The 15790-nt window shown below is 39.1% G+C and overlaps 1 pseudogene; it reads right to left on the bottom strand.

Moving 5' to 3' along the window:
* LOC127434531 (cyclic nucleotide-binding domain-containing protein 1-like) overlaps nt 1-15790 on the bottom strand; it is a 102588-nt pseudogene that overhangs the window by 48097 nt on the left and 38701 nt on the right.

Below are 15790 nucleotides of genomic sequence, written 5' to 3'. Positions count from 1 at the left end.
TCATGATGCCTGATCATAGCCCAGCATGTCAGGGCAACCACAGACCACCATATGCCTGCCTGTCAACTACAGGATAGAAACTGAGATTGAACAGACTAGTAACAGAGTGTTGGGCAAGATTTCGAAGGCTTACTTGCAAGAGAAGGCTTCAATGGCAAGTGCTTAGCTGGTGCAGCACCCCCCAGATTCAAACATACATGGCTACTTTTGAATGGCCGTCATTGGAGAAAACTGCTTTTCTACATCTACCAGCGGGGGCAAACTTAACCCATTGGTTGGAGCACTATTTGTTTGACACTCTTGCAATCGCATGCACATTACCATATGCACTCAAATTAATATCTGTGCTTCAATATTTCCCTAATGAGGTGGAAAGGCAGCAGTCCTGGTAATTAAAGTCAGCTGTGAGGGGTAATGGAGCAGCTATTGTATTTTCCTCTAATCATATTCAAGTGTTCTCCACCCATAAACACATTTATTTAGAGGCAAATGTGTTGTGGATTGTACCAAGCGAGGAAAACAATTACACCATCCGGGTGCTAAGCATTAGTCTTCAACAAAACCCAACAAAAACAAAGCCAACTATGAGTGTTAGGTGCCATTGTGATTCATTGCGGAAAAACATTTTCAATCAAGACAACCACTTACCTTGATTAGCAAGGAATGTTTTTAGTTGCATGGCATTGGCCAAGTGGTTGATGGAGAACTTTGGCCAATGAAGGTAGAGCGGGCAAGCCTGGATCAAAGACATTTTAAGGGCATGATCCTGTGCCAAGATGTCCTACAAATAACAGCAAAGAGCATTGTCTAAAGGATGGTAAATTTTAGGACTCATTCAAAGTAAACATGGATTTATGGATCAGACAGGGGTGAATTCACTAAACAGTTTCGCCACTTTTATGAGTTGTATTTTAGTGCAAAAAGCTGCATCTTATTCACTAAATAATTTAAGCAGGCGCAGTCAGCACTGAAATATCACTGCGTCTTCGGTATTTGAATGAAGTCATTGTCATTTATTTCTGCACAGACACCTTCTTTCTATGTAAATTAGGCTATTTATAGATTGCACTTCATTCACCAAAATTGCCTGATGCAATTTGCCATCCAGATGAAAGCAGGTGGTAAACTGAATTTTATTCAGAAGAGATGTTGTGTACATTCTCTATTGATTATGGCAACAGAAATTCATCAAATAATGATCAAATGATGCTCACTTCTAGCATGTTAAAGAGATGATTCAGGAGTCTGGATCACAGCAGTGGTGTGATGCTGTAAAGTCCCGGCAGATTGTGTAATTATCGCGGTGGTCTGCTGCATCCTCCTCTATATATCACTCAGAACCGACCCGTGAGATACTGCAGCATGCAAATTGCGTTCTGCATTGATTTTGTTCGGGCGCTAATTTTACAATTCCCTTAACAGAAATAAAATATAACAAAGTATCCAAAGAGAATGACCCATTTCACAGATGTGTATGTATGTGTGTGTGTGTGTGTGTCATGCTTTGAGTTTTCACTGCATCTGTACTGTTTGTGCTGTGTAAAAATAAAGAAAATAAAGTGATTTCTGGATTACTACATCCAATTTTGCCTGGGATGACAGACATAATTAATCAGATGTTTATCGAGAGTGGGTAATTGAACTTTATTATACACTAAACCGTCATGAAATCTAGTTTACATAAAGAAGTATTACATGCTTGTTACTGCATTATTAATGTGCATCAAGATGTCTTTTTGAAGTCAATGAGTGAGTATTTCAGTACAATAATTTATGTTGAGTCATAAAAGCCTTTATCATTAAAAATTGTGTTGATAAATAGGTTAATAGTGAATTTTCAACATGTTGTCCATTGCGTTCAGCATGTGCTCTGTGCTTTAACAGCACTTTCACCGCCTCCACTCTCATCTGACTCCGGCTGCAGCAGGGAGCACTGCATGCGCCCAGTTTAAACTATAACCTGAAGACACAGGCTGCGTCTGAAAACTGGAAAATGCTGCCTTTGGAGGTTGTAAAAGGATGGGTGAAGGTAGGATAAAAAACTGGTGTTTTGTGAATTTGAGCCCATGTCTATTACCTTTGAAGACTTCTATATAATAGTGTACTTCTAGAAGCTGGCAAGATTAACTTTTCATAGATATACGCAGGCTTTCTCTTCCAGGAAAATGGACCAAAATGGACCGAAATGTTGATGACTCACCTTACATTACAAAAAATGTTGTCCAGTCAAGTACTGTCTAAAATGAGAATGTCCCTGCCCCTGTTACCATCTGCCACTGACTAGCTGTGACATACCTTTTGGATTAAGGCTATTCACTTTAGTTACACATCAAAGGTCCTTATTTACTGTATGTCCCGCCCAAACTACCTGTTTCCATAAGAAATGTCAACACAGGAAAGAAAACTCAAGTGATTTTATGGTATCTTTAATACTAAAAGCTTTGGGAATGGCAATTGTCTTCCTTGTTATGATTCTGGAGTGTCACAAAGTTGTTGCACCTTTTTCAGCTTCTCAGACTGGATGATAGCACCATTGTTTACAGCATTTATAGGTCCAAAGAACACAAATGAACCTCCAGTGTTAACCTAGATCAGCAAGGATGGAAAATTCAACACACTGTTTATTACAATTTTTACAAAAGATGTGTTCAGCATGTTTCAGAAAGCCTTATAGGATAAGTTCACCCAAAAATGAAAATGTTATTATCATTTACTTACCAACATGCATCCCAGATGTATATGAATTTCTTTCATCTGTTCAACACAAGTGAAGATTTTCAGAAGAATATCTCAGCTCTGTAGATCCATACAATGCAAGTGAAAGGGTGCCAAAATTTTGAAGCTCCAAAGTCCACATTAGGGCAGCATAAAAGTACTCTGGTGGTTAAATCCATATCTGCAGAAGCGATCTGACAAAATATGATAGGTGTAGGTGAGAAACAGATCAATATTTAAGTCCTTTTTTACCTCATTCACCTTCTGTTTTTGGTGATTTGCATTCTTCATGCATATCGCCACCTAATGGGGAGGGAGGAGGATTTATGATAAAAACTGTCTTAAATATTGATCTGTTTCTCACCCACACCTATCATATTTTGTCTGAGCACATGGATTTTACCACTAGAGTCATATTAATTACTTTTATGCTCCCTTTATGTGGATTTTGGAGCTTCAAAAATTTGACACCCATTCACTTGCATTGAATGGACCTACAGAGTGGAGATATTCTTATAAAAATCATAATTTGTGTTCTGCAGACGAAGAAAAAAAGTCACACACATCTGGGATAGCATGAGGTTTCTGGGTTTAAAACAAGATACACCCTTTGACAGCATCTGTGGCAAGCTTTCAATTACAGCAGATAATTCTGACACATCCCTTTTTGTAAAAACAAACAAAAATTGTTTTAGCAGTAATGTAGGGTTCAACAGGGCTAAAGGCTTTGTGGGGTAAAAGGCTCTTGATTTTAACACTAAATGGCAACAGAAACTACCACAACATTTTCCTAAACACCTGTTAGTCACTGTGCACTGCAAAATTTTCCAGATCCATGAGATTTTTGTGTGTGGTGTCTAAAGGTTGATTCTGAGGCGATTGTATCAAATTTTTTATATTTTTTAAAATGTTGCAAATTTATGTAGCTACTGAAAATCCCTGAAATTAACATTTCTTTTGAGACAAAATACTAATATACAGTGGTCCACCACCTGCATTTCAACTTGCCTAAAACCTATCTCTCCCAGGACTATTAGAGCCGCTGCTGTTCGAGTTGAACCTACTACAGTTCCCAATCTACCTCCTGAGTATCTTGAATTAGTTGAAGCCTTCAGCAAAACCAAAGCCTCGCAATTTCCTCCTCACCGCTCCAGTGACTGTGCCATAGAATTACTACCTGGTTCCTCACCTCCACGAGGCAGAATTTTCCCATTGTCGCAACCTGAGTCCGAGGCTATGAAGTCATACATTGAGGAGGAACTTTCCAAGGGATTTATCAGACCCTCAACCTCACCAGCATCAGCTGGAATCTTCTTTGTGAGTAAGAAGGAAGGAGGGCTTCACCCATGTATTGATTATCGTGGTCTAAATGAAATCACTGTAAAGTTTCGCTACCCCCTGCCTCTGGTTCCAGCTGCCCTTGAACAACTCTGTTTTGCCAAGTATTTCACCAAACTCGATCTTCGCAGTGGATATAATCTCATCCGCATTCATGAGGGGGACGAGTGGAAGACAGCTTTTTCAACCAGCACAGGGCGCTATGAATGGTCATGCCTTTCGGATTGGTCAATAGCCCAGTGTTTCAGGCCTTCATCAATGATGTCTTCCGAGACTTGCTGAATCAAGGGGTAATCGTTTATATCGACGACATCCTCATCTACTCTAACACATACGAAGAGCATGTCAAGCATGTCTGAGCTGTTCTGCAACGTCTCATCACCCATCAACTGTACGCCAAGGCTGAGAAATGTGAGTTCCATCAAACATCACTATTGTTTCTAGGCTATGTCATCAGCTCAGAGGGCATGGCGATGGATGATAATAAGGTATGAGCAGTTTTGAAATGGCCACAACCTACTACGATAAAGGAATTGCAAAGTTTCCTGGGTTTTGCCAATTTCTACAGGTGCTTCATAAGAGGTTTCAGTACTGTGGCCACGCCTCTGACGTCAATGCTTAAGAAGAAGAGCTCTCGGCTCTCGTGGTCTCCAGCTGCTCTCCAATCCTTCCAGGATCTCCAAGTACGTTTCACCACTGCACCCATCCTTTACCTTCCAGATCCTAATCGCCCATACATTGTCGAAGTAGATGCCTCTAACACTGGTATCGGAGCCATCCTCTCCCAGTGGTACAGTACACCTCCTAAACTCTTCCCATGTGCCTTTTACTCACGCAAACTCTTCTCCACTGAACAGAACTATAATGTTGGGAATCGAGAATTATTAGCCATGAAAGTCATTGGTTGGAGGGAGCCAAACATCCTTTCCTTGTCTTGACGGATCATCGGAACCTAGATTACTTGCGTTCAGCCAAGAGACTCAACCCTAGACAGGCAAGATGGGCGCTATTCTTTACACGCTTCAACTTCAGAGTCACATATCATCCCGGCTCTAAAAACGTCAAGGCCGACACTCTCTCTCGCCAATATGAATACTCGCTTAAAGCTCCAACCAAAGAACCCATCTTACCACCCACAATGATCATCGCTCCGGTACAAGGGGACATCATGACAGAGATAACTGACACTCATTCCAACGATCCACCGCCTCCCGACTGTCCTCTTGACAGAACCTTTCCCACTCCCATTATGTAAAAGGGTTATCCAGGGGGTTCACTCCTTGCTTAGCTCTGGTCATACGGGTATCATCGCCACTTTTCAGTTGGTACGCAACCGGTTCTGGCGGCCCACCTTGCAGGCAGACACCATTCGTGAGGTTCAGAACTGTTCCACTTGCAACATCAACAAGTCATCTATACAACTTCCAGCTGGATTATTGCAGCCTCTACCCATACCTCAACGTCCATGGTCCCATATTGCCATAGAATTTGTTACGGATCTTCCTGTCTCTCAGGGTCACACCGCCATTCTCACGGTAGTAGATTGCTTCTCTAAGGCATGTCGGTTAAATCCTTTACCCAAGTTACCTACTGCCTTTGAAACTGCTGAACATTTATGCAACTACGTATTCAGATTTTATGGTCTACCTGAGGACATAGTTTCTGACTGAGGGCCTCAGTTCACCTCCCATTTATGGACAGCTTTCTTCCGTCAACTGAACATAAATGTCAGCCTAACTTCTGGGTACCATCCACAATCCAACGGTCAAACTGAACGCATGAATCTGGAGTTGACCCGCTTCCTCAGAACCTGCTGCAATCAGAATCAATCCAACTGGAGCCGCTATCTACTTTGAGCTGAATATGCCCAGAATATCGCAGGGGTGGGGGGGCGCTGTCACGAATCCCACCTCTGTAGTTCCTCCCGCTCACCGCCAGAGGGCTCCATCACCTGAGTATTGACTCTAAATCTCCGGACTCAATTTTCCATAATCCCCGTACCTGACACTGATTACCTCCTCACCTGTTGCCTATCTACTCAGCTATTTAAGACTCACTCTCACTCTCTGTCATTGTGAAGTCTTGTTTTGCCCTGGCTGACATTTCTGAGCATTATCTGTATTTGCTGCCTAACCTGTGTATGATCCTGGACTATTTACCCTGTTTTGACCCTTTTCTGCCTGCCTACTGTTACTGCTTTGTTTACCTGGATTTTACCTGTGATTGCCTGCTGCCTGCCCTGACCTCTTGCCTGTTTTGTGACTATCCCTCTGATTTACCTTGGATATTACTATTACTTGTGATTGACCCCTGCCTGTCTACATTACTACGTTTACTGTTAATAAAGCTGCACATGGATCCCAACTCCGCTGACTCATCATTACACTAATATTATCATTTTCAGTTTTGTTTAAGGTCATTAAATCAAACATTTTTCAATAACTGTCCAATAAGTGAAAGGATAGTATTTGGGGTAAAAAGTTATTATTTTCAGTGGTAATCAACAACATAAAGCTTAACTTGTATTTATCCCAGAGCATTTCTTTGTACTGTGTACTGTGTGTTAACTAGTTAGTTACTAAGTAGAAGCATAATTTGATAACAGAGACTCTCTGGTCTTCTTTAAGGGTCACATGGTTGTATGGTTTCACTGAGCCCTTCAGAACAAGGTAAAATCCTTTATACCCAAAAACTGCAGAGACAAAATCAGAGGGAATGAAGGAGATAGCAAGGTTAGAAAACAACATCCTGGATTAGAAAAGTAACTTTTATGGTCTCGTATCAGATGTTTTGGGGCAAAACACTTGACCCCATTTTTACAGGTGTGCAAGAGGCTGACTATTAAAGTTACAAGCTGAATCTGCTATATCCAGAAATAATACACATACAGAGAATACAGATTTTACACCCTCCAAAGATTCAGAAAGAAAAGCTAGGACTATCATACAGTTATTTGAATCCCATATACTAAATAAGAGAAAATGAATGTATACTGATGGTTTCAGAAAGGTTGTCCAACATCTAGCATTTGCTTGCATTCGATTTCATAAAATAAATCCCAGCAATTGCATTTGAGGTGAACAACAGCAGTGTTCTTCACAGTTCTCTATGGAGCTGCTGTTGCAATGAGTTCCACAATAAAAAATGGAGATATGTTACAGATAAGAAATAAGATAAGAAGAGGGGAAGGTTTTCAGTGATTAAAATGATACAAATGTTGTTCCCTTGTCACACAAAGCTATCATATGACTTCAGGAGATTGGAATATAGCACATGATTCATGTAGACCACATTTACGATACTTTTATGGCACCTTTTTTTTTTTTTTTTTTTTTTTTTTGAAGCACGACAGCCCCTGTCCCCATTACTTTTAGTGTATAGAAAACAGAGATTAAGACAATCTCCAAATTATCTCTTTTTGTGTTCCACAGAATAAAAAAGTCATACAGGTTTGGAAAGACATGAGGGTTGAGAATAAACAATGACAGAAGTCTCACTTTCGGGTGAAGGCAACATACCTACACGTTTCTTTCAAAAACAATTAAAAGATTGAAACAATCTACCTGAAATACAAATACACACTGGAGAACCCACATGCACACACTTTGGAATGGGCTATATTTATATTCTTTAGACACATCTCTATTTTGAGCCCACAGAAAGCCAAATAAATGACCTTAACACAAAGATCTAAACTGCTCACAAGCAAATACTTTATGGAAAGACAAACATTTCTTTCACACTTCACACAAATTCTGCCGTACACCATCTCTCACTTCTCTCACCAAACTTTTCGGACTGCCTTAGACAGTCAACAACAGCAAATCACAGTGTTTATGCTCTGCAATCATTGGCAGCTAAAACTTACAGAGACTTAAGCACGACGCTCCATAACAAACCCCTTCAACTCCATCTGTGACATATAACACGCCACAGCCACTACCTATCACTCCAGACGAATCAATATAGAAATCTCCATCTCCAAAATACCAGACACTTGCAAAACACTAACCATCGGTGTGGATGCACGGATTCACACTTTCATCAAATTGTCTTTCCTATATAATATTCAGACCAATCACAGGAGGAAAACCAGTGGATAGATTGAAAGATGAACACCAATCGTGCCAATGAAGTGAAGTATGAAGCATAATTCAAAGTTTGTGTTCGAAATGTCTTAATAGATTTTCTTTCTAGCTTTCATGTTATAAAGGCCACTGATTGACAAGTGAAATATAATGTCTAAACAGACAATTCTGGATGAGGCAAACGGTTATTCATTTTAAGTGTATGCTGAATAAGATAGCGTATTTGGAGCCAAATAATCTGCAAGACTCTGGTTAAGCTACAAGCCAACTCTCTATGAACTCAGTGTATACATCTACATATTATTATTAATGCACTTTTATAGATTTAAATGCATTTAAGTGTTATATTGTGTATTATAATGCATTATTACAGGGCTCTCTAGAATACTCGATTCTGATTGGTTGATGGCGCAATCCAATTTAAACTCAAATCAATGTTTCATGTGCATTTGTTTATTTATTTGGCAAGTAGTCTTGTAATAGGCTGAATATTGAGGAGCCAAACGGTCCTTTTCATAAAGTAAACACCAACAGATCTCCAACGCAAACCGGAGGTGGATTTCAGTTGTTCAGCAATTTATTTCTTCTCACATAATTGCACAATTTCAGCACAAATCAATGTTTCATGTCCATTTATTTGTTTATTTGGCAAGTAGTCTTGTAATAGGCTGAATACTGAGGAGTCAGATGGTCATTTTCACAAAATAAACACCAAGAGAACTCCGACGCAAACTGGAGGTTGATTCCAGCTGTTCAGCAATTTCTTTCTTCTCAAATTACATAATTTCAACTGTTGGGCGCTTCGTTCAGGAGCGGGATTGGTTATTTGCAATAATAAATAATTATCAAAGATTATTAATTATTAAAATAAATAGAAAATGTATTAGAATCAACATTAGCTTATTAATCCTTCAAATCAACAATCATTAAAGATAACTATCAATTATCAAAATCAATAGAATATTAATTATTATCAAAGATTATTAATTATTAAAATCAACAGAACATTGATTAGAATCAACATGTTTATTAATCCTTCAAATCAGCAATTATCAAAGATAATTATTAATTATTAAAATCAACAGAACATTGCCTAGAATCAACATTAGTTTATTAATCCTTCAAATCAACAATCATCAAAGATAACTATCATTTATCAAAATCAATAGAATATTAATTATTATCAAAGACTATTAATTATTAAAATCAATAGAACATTGATTAGAATCAACATTATCTTATTAATCCTTCAAATCAACAATTATCAAAGATAATTATTAATTATTCAAATCAACAGAACATTGCCTAGAATCAACATTAGCTTATTAATCCTTCAAATCAACAGTCATCAAAGATAACTATCAATTATCAAAATCAATAGAATATTAATAAGGATTAATATTGCTGGGGCACCACTCTGGAATCAGGGACTAATAACCAGACAGTATAACAGTCTCAATATAGGATTGTTCTCTTAGGAAAGTCGATGTCCAGAGAACATCGACATTCAGAAGGTAAACAATTTATTGATGTAGTAATATCAATTAATTATCAATACAATGCAGTCGATAAACGTCCGACTTCCAACTACAAAATAATCAGTAACATGATTAGATATGGTAACAAATAAGCCTATAATACAGGAGAGGAAGGTGTGTGTGTGTGTGTGTGTGTGTGTGTATGTGAATGGGTGTATATGTGTGTGTGTGTGTGTGTGTGTGTGTGTGTATGTGAATGGGTGTATATGTGTGTGTGTGTGTGTGTGTGTGTGTTTAAGGAGAGAAAGAGGGCACAAAATGGCAGTCGTGGCTCTCGTGGAGAGTGCGTCACGTGAGGGTTCCAGCCAGAGAATGTAGCCACGAATGTGGGCGAAGAGACTGGTTAATGGCATCTGCCCATTTAACACATCTCCGCTGGTACGATAACTTAGGGACAAAGCTGGGCTCTATCGCCAAGTTATCTGCTCGCCAAATGTGTGTGCGGGTATATTTGTGGGGGGTCGTGTGCATGTGTGCATTTAGTACAAGAGAGACAGAACAGAGTGACGGCTCCGAAGCCGGTTTTAGCGACTGTGGGAGAGAAGGCAACCGTTAGTTTTATCACTCAGAGACACGGTGAACGGCTCGTAATCCATCCACCATGGTCGTTGGTTCTTTAATGGATAAACTCAGTGCGCCGTTCTCACCCACGTTGGTGGAAATGCACAAAGAGCCCAACGTGGTTGGATGACAACACAGCAAATCTCATTTACCTTTAGTATTATTAGCAGCAATGAGCGGACTCTGCGGTCTGTAAACTGTACAAGAAATTACCTTGATACACAAGAATAACACACTATAATAATCAATCTCTGCCCAGATGTAAACCTCTTACCTGAGTCATGTGAGGATGCAGGTAGAATGTGTGTCGTCTGTCGTTTGACTCCGATTCGGCTCCTCGAAGCTCGGGTGATGATAGGAGGCCGTTTCCTCGCTCTGTCGGTGGGCAGTTCGGTGGATGATTCTCGATGGGCTGGTGGAGATATCAGTGGAGTCAACTCGATTAAAAAAGGAAGAGAAATCTACTTTCTTCACTTCTGCAGGCAAAAGGGTGAGACGCTGATTGCTCAGTGGTCTCCTTCGGATCCGTTAGTGTGCTTGGTGGAACACAGAGAAATTCCAGCTCATCCAGCGAGATGGAGATTGTATGGCCATAGTTCAGGTACGTATGTTACTTCCTTGGGCAATGAGGCTACACCTGGGAGCAGCAGGGCTGCAACTAGACACGGCACACACTGTCGCTGGAAGCAAAGCTTAGAAGGAATTACTGGAGTTTTATACTCCCGATGATGTCATGGTTGAGGGACGCATTCTGTCTTGCATTTCATCCAATAGGAGTTGAGAGTTCGATCCTTCAGAATTTCACACATACAGGTGTAAAGTGAGCAAGGCTTGATGGGATCTGTATTCTGTTTTGGACTTCCTTTGTTTGATTTTGGCACCGTTGTTGCAGCTATCAGGCTTTGAGTGTTCCTACAAGCCACATTCAGGCTTTATGATTGTATGTAGGTCTGCTTTTGTCTCCTATTTGAGTAGTTGTGGCCCAACATCAATGCAAATCAATATTTTATGTCCATTTATTTGGTTAGTAGCTGTGTAATAAGCGGGATAATGTACAGTCAGCTGGTTGTTATCACGAAATAAACCCATTCAGGGTGATACAAAACCCGATCATCCTGTTGGGGTTTATAATGTGATAACAACCGGCTGATTGTACATTATCCCTTACTTATACTCGTTCAAGCTGTATGTAAGTAGTATTATAATGTATTATAACTGTGGTTACAATTATTTATGAAAAGAGATAACACATCACAATGTGTATTGTTAGGCATAAAGAATACCCTTTTAAAGTTCTTTAAGGAATGTAAGAAGTTAAATACAACTTAAGCTCTATAAAATCAGGTTGACAGAAAATAATTTAAACTCATCTTTCAGTTAGAAAAACAAAGTTTAAAAAAATTATACTCTACAGAACAGGAATACTGTTAAAATTATCCAAATTATCACACTGTTTCAAAATAAGCCATGACACTAAAGCTTCTGTGTTAGCGCAAGACTAGAGTTAGACCATTGTGATAGTCTTTTTACATGCGATTGTGCTATATCTAAGTCCACGTCTATACTAATATGTTTTCGGTTGAAAACACATGCCTCTCATCCACACTGGAATGGCTTTTTCCTTTCCTTTTAACTATCGAAAACGCTCTCTAGTACCACCTACTTTGGAAAACAATGACTAAAGGAAACAGCCAAAGTTTTCAGTTCACATGTGGATGTGGCCAAAAGCAAGCAGCACAATTCTGCTTTATACCCTTCGATAGGATTGCCCCATATACTTTAATTGTACATGCATTAATGTAATGCCATTTTGTGTTTGTTTTTATAAACTGAGGGACGGGTTAAAATTATTTGACAGCATGTCACAAATGATCAAGCTGTATCTAACATGGGATATTCCTTGAAGAGTATCTAATGGTTTATACTGTATATACACTGTTAATAAAAAGTTTTACAGCAAAGGGTTCACTGTAGTACAATGCAGTTCAAGTCACTCACTGAACACTGTTTCCACGCACAATGGGGTATTTCAGTCTCTAAGAATAAGAGCATGAGGCTTTGCTGCTCACTAATGGAGAAACTCTACATTATAAACAGATGCTCAAAAAACTGCTGAGCTGGAAGACAGAATATTTCTAAAGGAGCACAATAAACATTTATGTAGTGTGTGTGTGGAGGATTTCCCATCTGCCCTTGTGCATGTACAGAAATGACAGATGGAAATAATGGATGATATCATCTCTTAATAAAACTGTCTGAGTCAATCACAGCAACTTAAGCTGTCTGTGCTCACAAACACACACACACACACACACACACACACACACTTTTAAAGCAAAAACAATCACAAAACAAGATGTGTTTTAAATTATCAAACATCATACATACTTTTCAAAATTATGACAAAAAGTTATATGGACACTTTCTGGTTGACAAACGTTAATGGAACATGTCCATAGTTAATGTAATGAACTACACCTGAGGTTACTCTGCTAAGACACCTTTGTGAATGTAACAAATCCCTTGGTTCCAGAGAATGAGGAAGCGGGAGACGGCGTACTTCGTTCAAATGATATTCTCTTTATTGTTCCTTTCACTCGCTTTTCAGCGGAACAGCTCTTTCAACACACACACACACACAGCTCTGAAGCTAGGCTCTCTCTCCCGTCTGCTGCCGTCTCCTCCTCTTTTATCTCCGACTCACAGCTCACTGGGAATACAAAACAGGTGTTAGCATAGGTGTAAATCCTTAACCTCTCAGCTTTCCCAGACCTCACTCTCCACAGATCGGCGCTCAATCACACCCCCACCTCCACAGTAAACTTGAGGGCAACTGACTTCCTACATCCACTAAAATGACCAGTAGTTTAAAAGTCATTGCAAAACTACTACAACAAAAGTGAAGATCTAGCATCATTTTTTGCAGATGCGACTTGGTGTGATATTTCGTTATTTATTTAAATTCTTACAGTTTAAGTGTGTCCAAATATTTTTTTAATTATACTGTAGACGGTTTTCTAAAGAACTAAAGAATAAAAAGTTATTTGTAGCACTTTCAAAGGTTCTCCTTTGGCATCATGCTATAAAACTCTTTTAGATTCTAATTTGACCCTTATTGACTGTGTGTGTTTGTATATACCTTACTGCTCTGTCCTCAATCCCAGGTCTCAATGGTGGTGATGGTCCTGATCTGTTTTAGCTTCTGCAGGCTCAGCCGAGAGGTCAGACTGTCGATTCCCTTCAGAAGTTTAGAAATGACATGATGCTCAATCTGGGATCCCTCAATGGGGCTGCAAAACACCCACACACACACACACACAAAACAATTACACTTTCAGGTTACACTCTTAAACTCTATTAAAGGGGCATTGGCACTGAATGATCTGCGCAACGAAGCCACCAGAACTCTGTTATTTTCAATGAGAGTTGGCTTTTTGGGGCAACATAGCAACTGATGCCAAAACTACATGATTCAGGGGAGAAAAAACACCTATTTCCTTTGACGGCCAGTAGACATGCATTCTGACAAAATAAAATGTATTATTTTGCGAATATTTCATTCTATTACAGTAGATGTTTTCCCAGTGAGTAGAGCTAAACAATTAATCTAAATAAAATCAAAATCGCGATATGACAGTGCAATTATCAAACTGCATGGGCTGTGATTTAATTGGCTAAATAAGATAAATAGTCTGCACACGCTGCTCACTGCCCTTTATTTTGAGCTAAGTGCGTTATATTTACAGAACTCTAAATTCACTAACTGCACATTTGCATATTTCCAAATATGCTCGGCAGCTAAAAGTTACTCTCAAAATTTAAAGCAAGCTCATAACACCGAGTTTTTGTGGACAGAAGAGTGCCTTCCTACAGTGTTCCGCCAAAATAAAAGCTTCCACCAAAATAAAGGCTTAAGTGTTTAACTGGACCACACAGCAATGCAGCATGCAAGTTAAGAAATTACATAAGTATGGTACTGTTTTTTTAATAATAATTATAATTTGTATTATATATATATATATATATATATATATATATATATATATATATATATATATATATATATATATATATATATACTGTATCACAGTTCAAATTTATTAGATTGGTCTAAATTGTTCAGCCCTACCAGTGAGGTTTTAAAAGTATTGACTTACTGTTTTGCAGTTAATATGAGAAGTTGATACAACTCGTGCACTACATTCACAAATCATTGTCATATTGTTATACAATGGGGATAACATTAAAACCACCTGCCTAATATTGCGTAGGTCCCCTTCATGCTGTCAAAACAGTGCCAACTCACATAGCTATTCTTCTCACCACAATTGCACAGAGCAGTTATCTGAATTACTGTAGAATTTGTCAGTTTGAATTGGTAAATTCTAGAATCCCATGAGATCAGCAGTTACAGAAATATTTATACCAGCCATGGTCCAAATCACTGAGATCACATTTTTCCCCATTCTGATGGTTGATGTGAACATTAACTGAAGCTCCTGACCTGTATCTGCATGATTTTATGCACTGCATTGCTTCCACATGATTGGCTGATTAGATAATCGCATGGATGATTGTTGGTGCCAGACAGGCTGGTTTGAGTACTTCTGTAACTGCTGATCTCCTGGGATGTTCACATACAACAGTCTCTAGAATTTATTCCGAATGGTGCCAAAAGCAAAAAACATCCAGTGAGCAGCAGTTCTGTGGATGGAAATGCCTTGTTGATGAGAGAGATCAACAGAGAATGGCCAGACTGGTTCGAACTGACAAAATCAACGGTAACTCAGATAACCACTCTGTACAATTGTGGTGAGAAGAATAGCATCTCAGAATGCTATTCTGAGATGCGGGTTGGTGCTGTTTTGGCAGCATGAGGGGGACCTAAACAATATTAGGCAGGTGGTTTTAATGTTGTGGCTGATCAGTGTATACTGTATATCATTGTTGTATGCAGTGCCCGAATCAAATAGGGTGATGACGTCAATAATATCAAACCTCATTGGTTCTTGGCAATCTCCAGTAATTTAAGTGTGAACATACCATCAGAATCCATTAAGACATCCTTTTAAAGCCTATGGGATAAGCCAGTTAAAATATGGTCTTATTTGTATTAAAATAAGTGCAGTCAGACAAACCCCCTACAACCCAAACAGAAAACTCTGTAATCTATCCACAACCACTCTGTCCTGTAGGCACCAGCTCAGATAATGAAAGCTGAATACTTGCTATTAAGAAAACCCCTTTTAATGTTTAAAGCTGATTCTTTAGGAAAAATAAGTGTTTTAAAGTGTGGTGATGGTATTAGCATGGTGTATAGTTCCATGGATGTCCAAAAGATAAAAACTCAATGCGATTGGCTGGGGAGGAGTTTAACTATCAGGACCATACTGCTGCAAGTGTGACTGAATAATTACAACCCTGATATGCTGTGTGTGTGTGTGTGTGTGTGTGTGTGTGTGTGGGTGGGTCTGGGTGGTTTACGAGGACATTTTTTAGGTTACAAACTAGTAATTACAAGGGTATTATGTTATAAATGTGGTTTATGAG

The sequence above is a fragment of the Myxocyprinus asiaticus genome, chromosome 44 (assembly GCF_019703515.2).
Source record: "Myxocyprinus asiaticus isolate MX2 ecotype Aquarium Trade chromosome 44, UBuf_Myxa_2, whole genome shotgun sequence".
In the NCBI taxonomy this organism is placed as follows: domain Eukaryota; kingdom Metazoa; phylum Chordata; class Actinopteri; order Cypriniformes; family Catostomidae; genus Myxocyprinus; species Myxocyprinus asiaticus.
This window is presented reverse-complemented; position numbering and strand designations above follow the sequence as displayed.